The following is an 18,388-nucleotide window of genomic DNA, read 5'->3' as shown; positions in this document are numbered from 1 at the left end:
GTTTGCCAATCTTCGCGTCACTAATAAGATGACGATTCATATTGTTATTATTAGATGGTCGAGTTGTACTTATATTGATATGTTAATCAAATTGGTCTCTTACTTGAAAATCTAGACCTTAGGAATGTAATATATAAAGGATTAAAAATTCGCCACAAAGCCAAGCAAACAATCAATGCATACAAATAGATTGTTGGTTGAACTTTATATAAGAAGTTCAACACAACAAATAAATTATGCAATTTTATTATCGAATCATCAAGCAAAGGATAAGCTTCAGTGGATCGCAGTATGGCAGCTGCTCAACCACTTACAACACCTTGCCTGTTACAAAAGTCGTTTACAATTGATTCTAGGCTTTGTCATTGTATTAAATAATGCTTTTATATGTAACTAGCGCGGCATCAGGTGATCAAAGATCCTCCCAATTTACTATGTTACAAATTACATTGGCATCACATCCATTGTCGTTTAAAAAGTAAATTATAAACTTTAAATGGTTTAGAAGCCATACAATGCAAATTGCCCCTTATTTATCATTGCAGTCCAGCACGGATACGACCTTAGAGGCGTTCAGGCATAATCCAACGGACGTAGCGTCATACCACTGTTCGCTCGAACAAGTATTGTGCCATTGGTCCGTACCTGCGGTTCCTCTCGTACTACGCAGGAATGCTGTCGCAACAACGTTTTGTCATTAGTAGGGTAAAACTAACCTGTCTCACGACGGTCTAAACCCAGCTCACGTTCCCTTGCATGGGTGAACAATCCAACGCTTGGTGAATTTTGCTTCACAATGATAGGAAGAGCCGACATCGAAGGATCAAAAAGCGACGTCGCTATGAACGCTTGGCCGCCACAAGCCAGTTATCCCTATGGTAACTTTTCTGACACCTCTTGTTAAAAACTCTTTAAACCAAAAGGATCGATAGGCCGAGCTTTTGCTGTCCCTGTGTGTACTGAACACCGAGATCAAGTCAGCATTTGCCCTTTTGCTCTATGTGTGGTTTCTGTCCGCACTGAGCTGGCCTTGGGACACCTCCGTTATTATTTGAGAGATGTACCGCCCCAGTCAAACTCCCTACCTGGCAATGTCCTTGAATTGGATCATACCTGAGTAATTGGAGTTATACCAAATTTTCAAATCAAAAATACATAAATGCACCGTTTTATTAAAGAATTTGTTTGCGATTATATAACAAACTCGTGATACTTTGATCAAGAAGCTTGCATCAAAACCCAATACCATAAGATATAATAAATATATCCGTATAATGGCTAGGAAATGATACACGTTCCATTTAATCAAGTAAGTAAGGAAACAATAAGAGTAGTGGTATTTCATTGGCGATACCAAACCGAGGTCTAATATCTCCCACTTATTCTACACCTCTTATGTCTCCTTACACTGCCAGATTAGAGTCAAGCTCAAAAGGGTCTTCTTTCCCCGCTAATTATTCCAAGCCCGTTCCCTTGGCTGTGGTTTCGCTAGATAGTAGATAGGGACAGTAGGAATCTCGTTAATCCATTCATGCGCGTCACTAATTAGATGACGAGGCATTTGGCTACCTTAAGAGAGTCATAGTTACTCCCGCCGTTGACCCGCGCTTACTTGAATTTCTTCACTTTGACATTCAGAGCACTGGGCAGAAATCACATTGTGTCAACACCCGCTAGGGCCATCACAATGCTTTGTTTTAATTAGACAGTCGGATTCCCCAAGTCCGTGCCAGTTCTGAATTGATTGTTAATTGATAATCGTTATAATTAATAAGAACTAATTGGTTTAACCCAATTAGTATTCTTAAAAATTTTAGCAAGAAAGTTCCACAATTGGCTACGTAACTAAACTATCCGGGGAACAAGTAACTAACATAAATGCTAGAAACTCTATTTACCCAGAACGAGCACATAAACCATGTTATTGTTTCCCAATCAAGCCCGACTATCTCAATCTTCAGAGCCAATCCTTATCCCGAAGTTACGGATCTAATTTGCCGACTTCCCTTACCTACATTATTCTATCGACTAGAGACTCTTCACCTTGGAGACCAGCTGCGGATATTGGTACGGCCTGTTGAGAAGTTTGGGTGTCCCCACCATAAATTTTCAAGGTCCGAGGAGAAAATATCGACACAACAGTATATGTCATGCTCTTCTAGCCCATCTACCATATCTCTCTGCGAAAGACTTCCATGGTAGTACGGCTATAAAACAGAAAAGAAAACTCTTCCGATATCTCTCGACGGCTTCTTTATGGTCGTTCCTGTTGCCAGGATGAGCACGAGGCCCATATTTAATAACAAACGGATACTCAACAGGTTACGGAATTGGAACCGTATTCCCTTTCGTTCAAAATTATTCAAGTATATTAATTTAGCTAGATTTTATATAATATATATATTTGTTTGGCATTTGTATTTTACTTGAAAATTTTCGGCTTTCGCCTTGAACTTAGGACCGACTAACTCGTGATCAACCACTGTTCACACGAAACCCTTCTCCACTTCAGTCCTCCAAGGTCTCATTCGATTATTTGCTACTACCACCAAGATCTGTACCAATGGCAGCTCCATGCAGGCTTACGCCAAACACTTCTACGCATACCATTGTACCTTCCTACTCACTAAAGTTTCAAAATTTATATTACAAGTAATATAAATCATCTACTTTAGCGGTAATGTATAGGTATACAACTTAAGCGCCATCCATTTTAAGGGCTAGTTGCTTCGGCAGGTGAGTTGTTACACACTCCTTAGCGGATTTCGACTTCCATGATCACCGTCCTGCTGTTTTAAGCAACCAACGCCTTTCATGGTATCTGCATGAGTTGTTAATTTGGGCACCGTAACATTACGTTTGGTTCATCCCACAGCGCCAGTTCTGCTTACCAAAAGTGGCCCACTGGGCACATTATATCATAACCTTGAACTTCATATCAAGAAAGTTAAGGTTCTTACCCATTTAAAGTTTGAGAATAGGTTAAGATCGTTTCGACCCTAAGGCCTCTAATCATTCGCTTTACCAGATAAGATTATTTTATATAATATTAAAATGCACCAGCTATCCTGAGGGAAACTTCGGAAGGAACCAGCTACTAGATGGTTCGATTGGTCTTTCGCCCCTATACTCAATTCTGACAATCGATTTGCACGTCAGAACTGTTTCGGTCTTCCATCAGGGTTTCCCCTGACTTCAACCTGATCAAGTATAGTTCACCATCTTTCGGGTCACAGCATATATGCTCAAGGTACGTTCCAGTTAGAGGCATAAATAATATAAATATCATTATACATAACTATATAGAACGCCCCGGGATTGTGTTAATTAGCTATAAATAGTTAAAAAACTAATCCCATTATTAGTCAAGTTAATTACGCTATTAGGTTTATATCCCAATAACTTGCACATATGTTAGACTCCTTGGTCCGTGTTTCAAGACGGGTCCCGAAGGTATCCTGAATCTTTCGCATTGTTAATCCTACAAGTGCATATAATAAACACAAAAATCAATGATAATTATGCCATTATATAATTCCGAAAAATTAACGCACTGTATTCATATAAATCTATCAGCACTTTATCAAATTAATAACATTTATTCTGTGTTAAAATGCAAGCAAATTAATTTGAATAAACTATAAGTTATATTTTATGATAAATTTGGTATGCTAATAGATTACAATGTCCTTATATGGAAAAAATGCACACTATTATCATAATATTGTTTAAATATTACAATTCTAATGATGAATTTTCCATAACGGATATTCAGGTTCATCGGGCTTAACCTCTAAGCAGTTTCACGTACTGTTTAACTCTCTATTCAGAGTTCTTTTCAACTTTCCCTCACGGTACTTGTTTACTATCGGTCTCATGGTTATATTTAGTTTTAGATGGAGTTTACCACCCACTTAGTGCTGCACTATCAAGCAACACGACTCTTTGGAAACATCATCTAGTAATCATTAACGTTATACGGGCCTGGCACCCTCTATGGGTAAATGGCCTCATTTAAGAAGGACTTAAATCGTTAATTTCTCATACTAGAATATTGACGCTCCATACACTGCATCTCACATTTGCCATATAGACAAAGTGACTTAGTGCTGAACTGATTTCTTTTCGCTCGCCGCTACTAAGAAAATCCTTGTTAGTTTCTTTTCCTCCCCTAATTAATATGCTTAAATTCAGGGGGTAGTCCCATATGAGTTGAGGTTGTGTATAACTTTTATATGCAATTAATTCTTTATATATAATGATAAAACATTTTATTAAATTCGTTATATTAATAATATCTGTATATAAATGGCATTTGTTTGATTTAACGAATCAACGAAGAACAATAATATTGTCAACGGTTTTCTATTTTCTAATCATTAATAAGAGACAATTCTAGATAAATTTTTATGCTAGACATTTCTCAGTATCATTTGATTGAAAAAGAAAATATTTCTCTTCGTTTTTCACATTCAAATTATTTACTAATGTGAGATAATGTTTTTCATATATTTTTTAATATTATGAATAAAATAATTAAATTATTATTATCCAATAATATACCATATGCTTATAAAATTTCATTATAAAATTTGTATAAGCAACTTAATTAGCATAGTCTTACAACCCTCAACCATATGTAGTCCAAGCAGCACTATAAAATTAATTAAAGTACATAACAGCATGGACTGCGATATGCGTTCAAAATGTCGATGTTCATGTGTCCTGCAGTTCACACGATGACGCACAGTTTGCTGCGTTCTTCATCGACCCATGAGCCGAGTGATCCACCGCTTAGAGTTTTATAAATTGGTTTCTTAATTTTGTCAAATATGTTTTTATTGAAAGAAATTAAAAATACACCATTTTACTGGCATATATCAATTCCTTCAATAAATTTATTTTTATACCTAAAACGAATGCTGCGAAATGTCTTAGTTTTATATAACCAATATATATCAAAGTATTTCTTTTTAAATTGCATTTATTGTAAATAAATATATATATATATATATTAATACTTTTTTAGCGATATAAATTGAAATTTATATAAAACATTAACCTGTATAAAACCAGGTACAACATTGTACATTTTAGGTTGTTGCATTATCCAATGTATGCGCATAACTGAGATGAACAATACATATCGCAACGCGTGTATATTATGGTCCATATACACACAGTATTTTAATTGTGTTTATATACAATAATAATTTAATATTATTATTTTAATAATTCGATTTGCTTGTTCGAATTTTTATTTGTTTGTTTTGGCTGCTTATTATTTCTCTCATATGTATTAAATACAATATATAATTTTAATATTTGCATTATTTCGATTTGCTTGTTCGAAATTTCATTTGATCTATATTAGATCATATACATTTTGGCAATTCATATTTTATTTGTATTACTATAATGTATTTATTATAATATAAACAAATATTTTATTAACGGTAAGGATATACAATAATAATTTAATATTATTATTTTAATAATTCGATTTGCTTGTTCGAATTTTTATTTGTTTGCTTTGGCTGCTTATTAATTTCTCTCATATGTATTAAATACAATATATAATTTTAATATTTGCATTATTTCGATTTGCTTGTTCGAAATTTCATTTGATCTATAATAGATCTCATATACATTTTGGCAATTCATATTTTATTTGTAATACTATAATGTATTTATTATAATATAAACAAATATTTTATTAACGGTAAGGATATACAATAATAATTTAATATTATTATTTTAATAATTCGATTTGCTTGTTCGAATTTTTATTTGTTTGCTTTGGCTGCTTATTATTTCTCTCATATGTATTAAATACAATATATAATTTTAATATTTGCATTATTTCGATTTGCTTGTTCGAAATTTTATTTGATCTATATTAGATCTCATATACATTTTGGCAATTCATATTTTATTTGTATTATTATAATGTATTTATTATAATATAAACAAATATTTTATTAACGGTAAGGATATACAATAATAATTTAATATTATTATTTTAATAATTCGATTTGCTTGTTCGAATTTTTATTTGTTTGCTTTGGCTGCTTATTAATTTCTCTCATATGTATTAAATACAATATATAATTTTAATATTTGCATTATTTCGATTTGCTTGTTCGAAATTTCATTTGATCTATAATAGATCTCATATACATTTTGGCAATTCATATTTTATTTGTAATACTATAATGTATTTATTATAATATAAACAAATATTTTATTAACGGTAAGGATATTAAAACATTAATGATCCTTCCGCAGGTTCACCTACGGAAACCTTGTTACGACTTTTACTTCCTCTAAATAATCAAGTTCGGTCAACTTTTGCGAAACAACCGTAACACGCAAGGCGTCACAGTGATCACGTCCGGAGACCTCACTAAATAATTCAATCGGTAGTAGCGACGGGCGGTGTGTACAAAGGGCAGGGACGTAATCAATGCGAGTTAATGACTCACACTTACTGGGAATTCCAAGTTCATGTGAACAGTTTCAGTTCACAATCCCAAGCATGAAAGTGGTTCAGCGGTTTACCCGGACCTCTCGGTCTAGGAAATACACGTTGATACTTTCATTGTAGCGCGCGTGCAGCCCAGGACATCTAAGGGCATCACAGACCTGTTATTGCTCAATCTCATTATTGCTAGACGCAATTTGTCCATTTAAGAAGCTAGTGTCCTTATAATGGGACAAACCAACAGGTACGGCTCCACTTATATAAACACATTCAAACACAATAAACATTTTACTGCCACCATGAATGAAGGCTATATAAGCTTCAACACCATAATCCTGAAGATATCTATTTAATATATTTGAGTCTCGTTCGTTATCGGAATTAACCAGACAAATCACTCCACGAACTAAGAACGGCCATGCACCACCACCCATAGATTCGAGAAAGAGCTATCAATCTGTCTTACACACTTATGTTCGGACCTGGTAAGTTTTCCCGTGTTGAGTCAAATTAAGCCGCAGGCTCCACTCCTGGTGGTGCCCTTCCGTCAATTCCTTTAAGTTTCAGCTTTGCAACCATACTTCCCCCGGAGCCCAAAAGCTTTGGTTTCCCGGGAAGCGACTGAGAGAGCCATAAAAGTAGCTACACCCAATTGCTAGCTGGCATCGTTTATGGTTAGAACTAGGGCGGTATCTGATCGCCTTCGAACCTCTAACTTTCGTTCTTGATTAATGAAAACATCTTTGGCAAATGCTTTCGCTTAAGTTAGTCTTACGACGGTCCAAGAATTTCACCTCTCGCGTCGTAATACTAATGCCCCCAAACTGCTTCTATTAATCATTACCTCTTGATCTGAAAACCAATGAAAGCAGAACAGAGGTCTTATTTCATTATCCCATGCACAGAATATTCAGGCATTTGAAGCCTGCTTTAAGCACTCTAATTTGTTCAAAGTAATTGTACCGGCCCACAATAACACTCGTTTAAGAGCACTAATGCAGGTTTTTAAATAGGAGGAACATATGAAAAAATACAAGTATCTAAGCACATGTAAGAACTCCACCGGTAATACGCTTACATACATAAAGGTATAGTACTAACCACAATTGTAAGTTGTACTACCCGTATGAAGCACAAGTTCAACTACGAACGTTTTAACCGCAACAACTTTAATATACGCTATTGGAGCTGGAATTACCGCGGCTGCTGGCACCAGACTTGCCCTCCAATTGGTCCTTGTTAAAGGATTTAAAGTGTACTCATTCCAATTACAGGGCCTCGGATATGAGTCCTGTATTGTTATTTTTCGTCACTACCTCCCCGAGCTGGGAGTGGGTAATTTACGCGCCTGCTGCCTTCCTTAGATGTGGTAGCCGTTTCTCAGGCTCCCTCTCCGGAATCGAACCCTGATTCCCCGTTACCCGTTGCAACCATGGTAGTCCTAGATACTACCATCAAAAGTTGATAGGGCAGACATTTGAAAGATCTGTCGTCGGTACAAGACCATACGATCTGCATGTTATCTAGAGTTCAACCAATATAACGATCTTGCGATCGCTTGGTTTTAGCCTAATAAAAGCACATGTTCCATAAGGTTCATGTTTTAATTGCATGTATTAGCTCTAGAATTACCACAGTTATCCAAGTAACTGTTAACGATCTAAGGAACCATAACTGATATAATGAGCCTTTTGCGGTTTCACTTTTAATTCGTGTGTACTTAGACATGCATGGCTTAATCTTTGAGACAAGCATATAACTACTGGCAGGATCAACCAGAATAATGTTTTTATTCATATTTCATTCATATTTTTTGAATAGAAATTAGCAATATATATGTTGTTATAGATTTTATTTCTATCGAATACGGCCATTTTTATATAGCATTCGTATACGTTTGTTTTCCAATTTATACTTGTTTCGCCACTAATAATAACAAGTTTTTATTGATGTCAAAAAGAATCATATTCTTTATAAACACAATATTTATTTTTCATATATTTTCTTTATATATGCACATTTCATTCTAAAATATCATTTTTGTTCGACATACATAATATATTGTATCCACACATGTACAATTTTTGTTTAACCAATATAAGATATTGAGTTAATCATTTGTATTTTGACGATAAATTTAAAATTTATCTATATATATCCATATAAGTCTCTGGTAATATATAAAATAGAACCGAGTGTATATATATAATTATTACTACTATATTTATTTCTTAAATAATATATACTTATATATTATTTATATATATACTCTTTATTATATATTATATAATTTCTTAAATAACTCTCTTAATAGCTATTTTTTATTATCAACAATATAAGTTGATATTAATATTGAAAATGTATTCATAATTACATTTTTATATTTCTTTGGTAGACTTTTATGTACTATTATTATTTAATAATACACATATAATATAAATCATGTTAGCCTACCTCCTAAAATTAACGATAAAATTCGGAAACAATTTGTTATTCTATGTACAATAGAAACTTGGCCTTTGTTTCAACGTTATTATCTTTGGGCTTAAAATATTAACCGCGGAGCCAAGTCTCGTATTCAAATAAATGAATAAAGAAACAAATTTGACGGATAATATCTTCTCTACTGACATATGTCAATAGCAGACGGCCGGCCCATTGACCATCCTATAGTAGTTTTTGGACACGCTGTCTCCCATTCGGGTATATTCAATTTACTTTGCCACTCACCCATATAGTGTTCTCTTATATAATAAGACAACGCACTTTTATATTCATTATATGGATATATTGCCTTCCTCATATTTGCCACACCACCTATAGTAGTTTTTGGACACGCTGTCTCCCATTCGGGTATATTCAATTTACTTTGCCACTCACCCATATAGTGTTCTCTTATATAATAAGAAAACGCACTTTTATTTTCATTATATGGATATATTGCCTTCCTCATATTTGCCACACCACCTATAGTAGTTTTTGGACACGCTGTCTCCCATTCGGGTATATTCAATTTACTTTGCCACTCACCCATATAGTGTTCTCTTATATAATAAGAAAACGCACTTTTATTTTCATTATATGGATATATTGCCTTCCTCATATTTGCCACACCACCTATAGTAGTTTTTGGACACGCTGTCTCCCATTCGGGTATATTCAATTCTCTTTGCCACTCACCCTTATAGTATTCTCTTATTTAATAAGAATACTAAAATACTTCTCATATTATAGATGTAATCTATTAACTTCTCAATATCCATACGGTTTATGTATGGTATTGACAAAATCCTATGCATTTGCATAAGATTTATTTTGCCACAATTTATAGTACTAGTGCCGCCCTCACTAGGTATAAATATCTCATTTCGCTAGTAGTGTATGGGCAAATTCTACTAGCTATTCTCATAAATATGTCACTTATATGCCATATCTATACAATTCATGCACTTTTATATGTATATTTGCTATATTATACATTATTATGCCTTATAGGTATTATACCTATAAGCCACATCCATACGATTGCTTAATATAAATATATGTATAATTTTTTATACATATTTTTTTTTTATTTATGTATGGTTTTTTATTCATATCCATATACTGTATTCACTTTTATATGGATATGATTGGCGTTTTATATAGTATTGACAAAATCATAAGTTTGACCAATACGAGGAGAGGTCCGCCAACGACCACCTCCCTATAGGTGTTTTTGGACACGCTGTCTCCCATTCGACTGCTTACTATACTAGGGGCTACCCGCTCCGTATGATATTCTCTCATATAACAAGAGAATGCAAGAAATATTCGTATTTTATGAATATAATCCATTTATTTTTCAATATCCATACGTTTTACTTAGTTTTTTGTACGGTATTGACAAAATCCTATGCATTTGCATAAGATTTATTTTGCCACAATTTATAGTACTAGTGCCGCCCTCACTAGGTATAAATATCTCATTTCGCTAGTAGTGTATGGGCAAATTCTACTAGCTATTCTCATAAATATGTCACTTATATGCCATATCTATACAATTCATGCACTTTTATATGTATATTTGCTATATTATACATTATTATGCCTTATAGGTATTATACCTATAAGCCACATCCATACGATTGCTTAATATAAATATATGTATAATTTTTTATACATATTTTTTTTTATTTATGTATGGTTTTTTATTCATATCCATATACTGTATTCACTTTTATATGGATATGATTGGCGTTTTATATAGTATTGACAAAATCATAAGTTTGACCAATACGAGGAGAGGTCCGCCAACGACCACCTCCCTATAGGTGTTTTTGGACACGCTGTCTCCCATTCGACTGCTTACTATACTAGGGGCTACCCGCTCCGTATGATATTCTCTCATATAACAAGAGAATGCAAGAAATATTCGTATTTTATGAATATAATCCATTTATTTTTCAATATCCATACGTTTTACTTAGTTTTTTGTACGGTATTGACAAAATCCTATGCATTTGCATAAGATTTATTTTGCCACAATTTATAGTACTAGTGCCGCCCTCACTAGGTATAAATATCTCATTTCGCTAGTAGTGTATGGGCAAATTCTACTAGCTATTCTCATAAATATGTCACTTATATGCCATATCTATACAATTCATGCACTTTTATATGTATATTTGCTATATTATACATTATTATGCCTTATAGGTATTATACCTATAAGCCACATCCATACGATTGCTTAATATAAATATATGTATAATTTTTTATACATATTTTTTTTTATTTATGTATGGTTTTTTATTCATATCCATATACTGTATTCACTTTTATATGGATATGATTGGCGTTTTATATAGTATTGACAAAATCATAAGTTTGACCAATACGAGGAGAGGTCCGCCAACGACCACCTCCCTATAGGTGTTTTTGGACACGCTGTCTCCCATTCGACTGCTTACTATACTAGGGGCTGCCCGCTCCGTATGATATTCTCTCGTATAACAAGAGAATGCAAGAAATATTCGTATTTTATGAATATAATCCATTTATTTTTCAATATCCATACGTTTTACTTAGTTTTTTGTACGGTATTGACAAAATCCTATGCATTTGCATAAGATTTATTTTGCCACAATTTATAGTACTAGTGCCGCCCTCACTAGGTATAAATATCTCATTTCGCTAGTAGTGTATGGGCAAATTCTACTAGCTATTCTCATAAATGCCTTCTTTATGCCATATCTATACAATTTATGCACTTTTATATGTATATTTGCTAATATTATACATTATTATGCCTTATAGGTATTATACCTATAAGCCATATACATACGATTTCATTTTTTTATTTATATATGGTTTTGTATTTATAACCATATACCGTATTTACTTTTATAAGGATATGATTGGCGTTTTATATAGTATTGACAAAATTATAAGTTTGACAAACACTTTTTTAAGTCTTTTAGTTAAAATTGTCATTTTTAATTGACTATCTAAACACTAGATATATTTGCACATGGAGCAAAGAGTATAAAAATTGGTCGCGTCACTAATAATATCGCGATACATTTTTACTACCATCAAAATACCACATACGTTTATATGTCCTCTTTATTTAATTTGGTTTCTAAACCTCAGGAATAGTTTTAATTATATGTGCGCTCTAAGTTGAATGAATTTCTTGAATCTCTTTACTTGAATTTCTAAGACTTAAAAATATTTATAAATAGATGTCCTATTGCATAATATTTTTTTATCGCTTCACTTATAAAATAACGATCCTGCCTTTCTACCTTTGAATAAACATTCATATAAACATGGAGAAAAAAACGTTCGCGTCACTAACAGTATGTGACGATAAAATTTTGCTAACATTAAAAGGAACATATTTTTATATGTCAACTCTTAGTTGAATTGGTCTATTGCTTAAGATTCTAGACCTTAGGAATATTTTTATATTATATGTTTGCCAATCTTCGCGTCACTAAAAAGATGACGATTCATATTGTTATTATTAGATGGTCGAGTTGTACTTATATTGATATGTTAATCAAATTGGTCTCTTACTTGAAAATCTAGACCTTAGGAATATTTTTATATTATATGTTTGCCAATCTTCGCGTCACTAATAAGATGACGATTCATATTATTATTAGATGGTCGAGTTGTACTTATATTGATATGTTAATCAAATTGGTCTCTTACTTGAAAATCTAGACCTTAGGAATATTTTTATATTATATGTTTGCCAATCTTCGCGTCACTAATAAGATGACGATTCATATTATTATTAGATGGTCGAGTTGTACTTATATTGATATGTTAATCAAATTGGTCTCTTACTTGAAAATCTAGACCTTAGGAATATTTTTATATTATATGTTTGCCAATCTTCGCGTCACTAATAAGATGACGATTCATATTGTTATTATTAGATGGTCGAGTTGTACTTATATTGATATGTTAATCAAATTGGTCTCTTACTTAAAAATCTAGACCTTAGGAATATTTTTATATTATATGTTTGCCAATCTTCGCGTCACTAATAAGATGACGATTCATATTGTTATTATTAGATGGTCGAGTTGTACTTATATTGATATGTTAATCAAATTGGTCTCTTACTTGAAAATCTAGACCTTAGGAATATTTTTATATTATATGTTTGCCAATCTTCGCGTCACTAATAAGATGACGATTCATATTGTTATTATTAGATGGTCGAGTTGTACTTATATTGATATGTTAATCAAATTGGTCTCTTACTTGAAAATCTAGACCTTAGGAATGTAATATATAAAGGATTAAAAATTCGCCACAAAGCCAAGCAAACAATCAATGCATACAAATAGATTGTTGGTTGAACTTTATATAAGAAGTTCAACACAACAAATAAATTATGCAATTTTATTATCGAATCATCAAGCAAAGGATAAGCTTCAGTGGATCGCAGTATGGCAGCTGCTCAACCACTTACAACACCTTGCCTGTTACAAAAGTCGTTTACAATTGATTCTAGGCTTTGTCATTGTATTAAATAATGCTTTTATATGTAACTAGCGCGGCATCAGGTGATCAAAGATCCTCCCAATTTACTATGTTACAAATTACATTGGCATCACATCCATTGTCGTTTAAAAAGTAAATTATAAACTTTAAATGGTTTAGAAGCCATACAATGCAAATTGCCCCTTATTTATCATTGCAGTCCAGCACGGATACGACCTTAGAGGCGTTCAGGCATAATTAGTAGGGTAAAACTAACCTGTCTCACGACGGTCTAAACCCAGCTCACGTTCCCTTGCATGGGTGAACAATCCAACGCTTGGTGAATTTTGCTTCACAATGATAGGAAGAGCCGACATCGAAGGATCAAAAAGCGACGTCGCTATGAACGCTTGGCCGCCACAAGCCAGTTATCCCTATGGTAACTTTTCTGACACCTCTTGTTAAAAACTCTTTAAACCAAAAGGATCGATAGGCCGAGCTTTTGCTGTCCCTGTGTGTACTGAACACCGAGATCAAGTCAGCATTTGCCCTTTTGCTCTATGTGTGGTTTCTGTCCGCACTGAGCTGGCCTTGGGACACCTCCGTTATTATTTGAGAGATGTACCGCCCCAGTCAAACTCCCTACCTGGCAATGTCCTTGAATTGGATCATACCTGAGTAATTGGAGTTATACCAAATTTTCAAATCAAAAATACATAAATGCACCGTTTTATTAAAGAATTTGTTTGCGAATATATAACAAACTCGTGATACTTTGATCAAGAAGCTTGCATCAAAACCCAATACCATAAGATATAATAAATATATCCGTATAATGGCTAGGAAATGATACACGTTCCATTTAATCAAGTAAGTAAGGAAACAATAAGAGTAGTGGTATTTCATTGGCGATACCAAACCGAGGTCTAATATCTCCCACTTATTCTACACCTCTTATGTCTCCTTACACTGCCAGATTAGAGTCAAGCTCAAAAGGGTCTTCTTTCCCCGCTAATTATTCCAAGCCCGTTCCCTTGGCTGTGGTTTCGCTAGATAGTAGATAGGGACAGTAGGAATCTCGTTAATCCATTCATGCGCGTCACTAATTAGATGACGAGGCATTTGGCTACCTTAAGAGAGTCATAGTTACTCCCGCCGTTGACCCGCGCTTACTTGAATTTCTTCACTTTGACATTCAGAGCACTGGGCAGAAATCACATTGTGTCAACACCCGCTAGGGCCATCACAATGCTTTGTTTTAATTAGACAGTCGGATTCCCCAAGTCCGTGCCAGTTCTGAATTGATTGTTAATTGATAATCGTTATAATTAATAAGAACTAATTGGTTTAACCCAATTAGTATTCTTAAAAATTTTAGCAAGAAAGTTCCACAATTGGCTACGTAACTAAACTATCCGGGGAACAAGTAACTAACATAAATGCTAGAAACTCTATTTACCCAGAACGAGCACATAAACCATGTTATTGTTTCCCAATCAAGCCCGACTATCTCAATCTTCAGAGCCAATCCTTATCCCGAAGTTACGGATCTAATTTGCCGACTTCCCTTACCTACATTATTCTATCGACTAGAGACTCTTCACCTTGGAGACCAGCTGCGGATATTGGTACGGCCTGTTGAGAAGTTTGCGTGTCCCCACCATAAATTTTCAAGGTCCGAGGAGAAAATATCGACACAACAGTATATGTCATGCTCTTCTAGCCCATCTACCATATCTCTCTGCGAAAGACTTCCATGGTAGTACGGCTATAAAACAGAAAAGAAAACTCTTCCGATATCTCTCGACGGCTTCTTTATGGTCGTTCCTGTTGCCAGGATGAGCACGAGGCCCATATTTAATAACAAACGGATACTCAACAGGTTACGGAATTGGAACCGTATTCCCTTTCGTTCAAAATTATTCAAGTATATTAATTTAGCTAGATTTTATATAATATATATATTTGTTTGGCATTTGTATTTTACTTGAAAATTTTCGGCTTTCGCCTTGAACTTAGGACCGACTAACTCGTGATCAACCACTGTTCACACGAAACCCTTCTCCACTTCAGTCCTCCAAGGTCTCATTCGATTATTTGCTACTACCACCAAGATCTGTACCAATGGCAGCTCCATGCAGGCTTACGCCAAACACTTCTACGCATACCATTGTACCTTCCTACTCACTAAAGTTTCAAAATTTATATTACAAGTAATATAAATCATCTACTTTAGCGGTAATGTATAGGTATACAACTTAAGCGCCATCCATTTTAAGGGCTAGTTGCTTCGGCAGGTGAGTTGTTACACACTCCTTAGCGGATTTCGACTTCCATGATCACCGTCCTGCTGTTTTAAGCAACCAACGCCTTTCATGGTATCTGCATGAGTTGTTAATTTGGGCACCGTAACATTACGTTTGGTTCATCCCACAGCGCCAGTTCTGCTTACCAAAAGTGGCCCACTGGGCACATTATATCATAACCTTGAACTTCATATCAAGAAAGTTAAGGTTCTTACCCATTTAAAGTTTGAGAATAGGTTAAGATCGTTTCGACCCTAAGGCCTCTAATCATTCGCTTTACCAGATAAGATTATTTTATATAATATTAAAATGCACCAGCTATCCTGAGGGAAACTTCGGAAGGAACCAGCTACTAGATGGTTCGATTGGTCTTTCGCCCCTATACTCAATTCTGACAATCGATTTGCACGTCAGAACTGTTTCGGTCTTCCATCAGGGTTTCCCCTGACTTCAACCTGATCAAGTATAGTTCACCATCTTTCGGGTCACAGCATATATGCTCAAGGTACGTTCCAGTTAGAGGCATAAATAATATAAATATCATTATACATAACTATATAGAACGCCCCGGGATTGTGTTAATTAGCTATAAATAGTTAAAAAACTAATCCCATTATTAGTCAAGTTAATTACGCTATTAGGTTTATATCCCAATAACTTGCACATATGTTAGACTCCTTGGTCCGTGTTTCAAGACGGGTCCCGAAGGTATCCTGAATCTTTCGCATTGTTAATCCTACAAGTGCATATAATAAACACAAAAATCAATGATAATTATGCCATTATATAATTCCGAAAAATTAACGCACTGTATTCATATAAATCTATCAGCACTTTATCAAATTAATAACATTTATTCTGTGTTAAAATGCAAGCAAATTAATTTGAATAAACTATAAGTTATATTTTATGATAAATTTGGTATGCTAATAGATTACAATGTCCTTATATGGAAAAAATGCACACTATTATCATAATATTGTTTAAATATTACAATTCTAATGATGAATTTTCCATAACGGATATTCAGGTTCATCGGGCTTAACCTCTAAGCAGTTTCACGTACTGTTTAACTCTCTATTCAGAGTTCTTTTCAACTTTCCCTCACGGTACTTGTTTACTATCGGTCTCATGGTTATATTTAGTTTTAGATGGAGTTTACCACCCACTTAGTGCTGCACTATCAAGCAACACGACTCTTTGGAAACATCATCTAGTAATCATTAACGTTATACGGGCCTGGCACCCTCTATGGGTAAATGGCCTCATTTAAGAAGGACTTAAATCGTTAATTTCTCATACTAGAATATTGACGCTCCATACACTGCATCTCACATTTGCCATATAGACAAAGTGACTTAGTGCTGAACTGATTTCTTTTCGCTCGCCGCTACTAAGAAAATCCTTGTTAGTTTCTTTTCCTCCCCTAATTAATATGCTTAAATTCAGGGGGTAGTCCCATATGAGTTGAGGTTGTGTATAACTTTTATATGCAATTAATTCTTTATATATAATGATAAAACATTTTATTAAATTCGTTATATTAATAATATCTGTATATAAAAAATGGCATTTGTTTGATTTAACGAATCAACGAAGAACAATAATATTGTCAACGGTTTTCTATTTTCTAATCATTAATAAGAGACAATTCTAGATAAATTTTTATGCTAGACATTTCTCAGTATCATTTGATTGAAAAAGAAAATATTTCTCTTCGTTTTTCACATTCAAATTATTTACTAATGTGAGATAATGTTTTTCATATATTTTTTAATATTATGAATAAAATAATTAAATTATTATTATCCAATAATATACCATATGCTTATAAAATTTCATTATAAAATTTGTATAAGCAACTTAATTAGCATAGTCTTACAACCCTCAACCATATGTAGTCCAAGCAGCACTATAAAATTAATTAAAGTACATAACAGCATGGACTGCGATATGCGTTCAAAATGTCGATGTTCATGTGTCCTGCAGTTCACACGATGACGCACAGTTTGCTGCGTTCTTCATCGACCCATGAGCCGAGTGATCCACCGCTTAGAGTTTTATAAATTGGTTTCTTAATTTTGTCAAATATGTTTTTATTGAAAGAAATTAAAAATACACCATTTTACTGGCATATATCAATTCCTTCAATAAATTTATTTTTATACCTAAAACGAATGCTGCGAAATGTCTTAGTTTTATATAACCAATATATATCAAAGTATTTCTTTTTAAATTGCATTTATTGTAAATAAATATATATATATATATATTAATACTTTTTTAGCGATATAAATTGAAATTTATATAAAACATTAACCTGTATAAAACCAGGTACAACATTGTACATTTTAGGTTGTTGCATTATCCAATGTATGCGCATAACTGAGATGAACAATACATATCGCAACGCGTGTATATTATGGTCCATATACACACAGTATTTTAATTGTGTTTATATACAATAATAATTTAATATTATTATTTTAATAATTCGATTTGCTTGTTCGAATTTTTATTTGTTTGTTTTGGCTGCTTATTATTTCTCTCATATGTATTAAATACAATATATAATTTTAATATTTGCATTATTTCGATTTGCTTGTTCGAAATT

At 33.6% G+C, this 18,388-nt stretch overlaps 5 non-coding genes across 5 annotated transcripts; all 5 read right to left on the bottom strand.

Annotated features, from left to right (window-relative positions):
* Positions 1-250: 250 nt before the first annotated feature.
* Positions 251-4,221, bottom strand: LOC127012427 (large subunit ribosomal RNA). The gene has a single exon (XR_007765919.1). It is a non-coding gene; the product is annotated as a large subunit ribosomal RNA (ribosomal RNA).
* A 402-nt stretch (positions 4,222-4,623) lies between these two features.
* On the bottom strand, positions 4,624-4,802 carry LOC127012429 (5.8S ribosomal RNA). The gene has a single exon (XR_007765921.1). It is a non-coding gene; the product is annotated as a 5.8S ribosomal RNA (ribosomal RNA).
* Positions 4,803-6,271: 1,469 nt separating this feature from the next.
* LOC127012422 (small subunit ribosomal RNA) lies at positions 6,272-8,266 on the bottom strand. Its single transcript, XR_007765914.1, has one exon. It is a non-coding gene; the product is annotated as a small subunit ribosomal RNA (ribosomal RNA).
* Positions 8,267-13,393: 5,127 nt separating this feature from the next.
* LOC127012428 (large subunit ribosomal RNA) lies at positions 13,394-17,250 on the bottom strand. The gene has a single exon (XR_007765920.1). It is a non-coding gene; the product is annotated as a large subunit ribosomal RNA (ribosomal RNA).
* A 405-nt stretch (positions 17,251-17,655) lies between these two features.
* Positions 17,656-17,834, bottom strand: LOC127012421 (5.8S ribosomal RNA). Its single transcript, XR_007765913.1, has one exon. It is a non-coding gene; the product is annotated as a 5.8S ribosomal RNA (ribosomal RNA).
* Positions 17,835-18,388: the final 554 nt, after the last annotated feature.

Source organism: Drosophila biarmipes, unplaced genomic scaffold, assembly GCF_025231255.1.
Source record: "Drosophila biarmipes strain raj3 unplaced genomic scaffold, RU_DBia_V1.1 ptg000078l, whole genome shotgun sequence".
NCBI classification, from domain to species: Eukaryota; Metazoa; Arthropoda; class Insecta; order Diptera; family Drosophilidae; genus Drosophila; species Drosophila biarmipes.
Note: the sequence above shows the minus strand (reverse complement) of the source record. Positions and strands in the feature narration are given on the sequence as shown.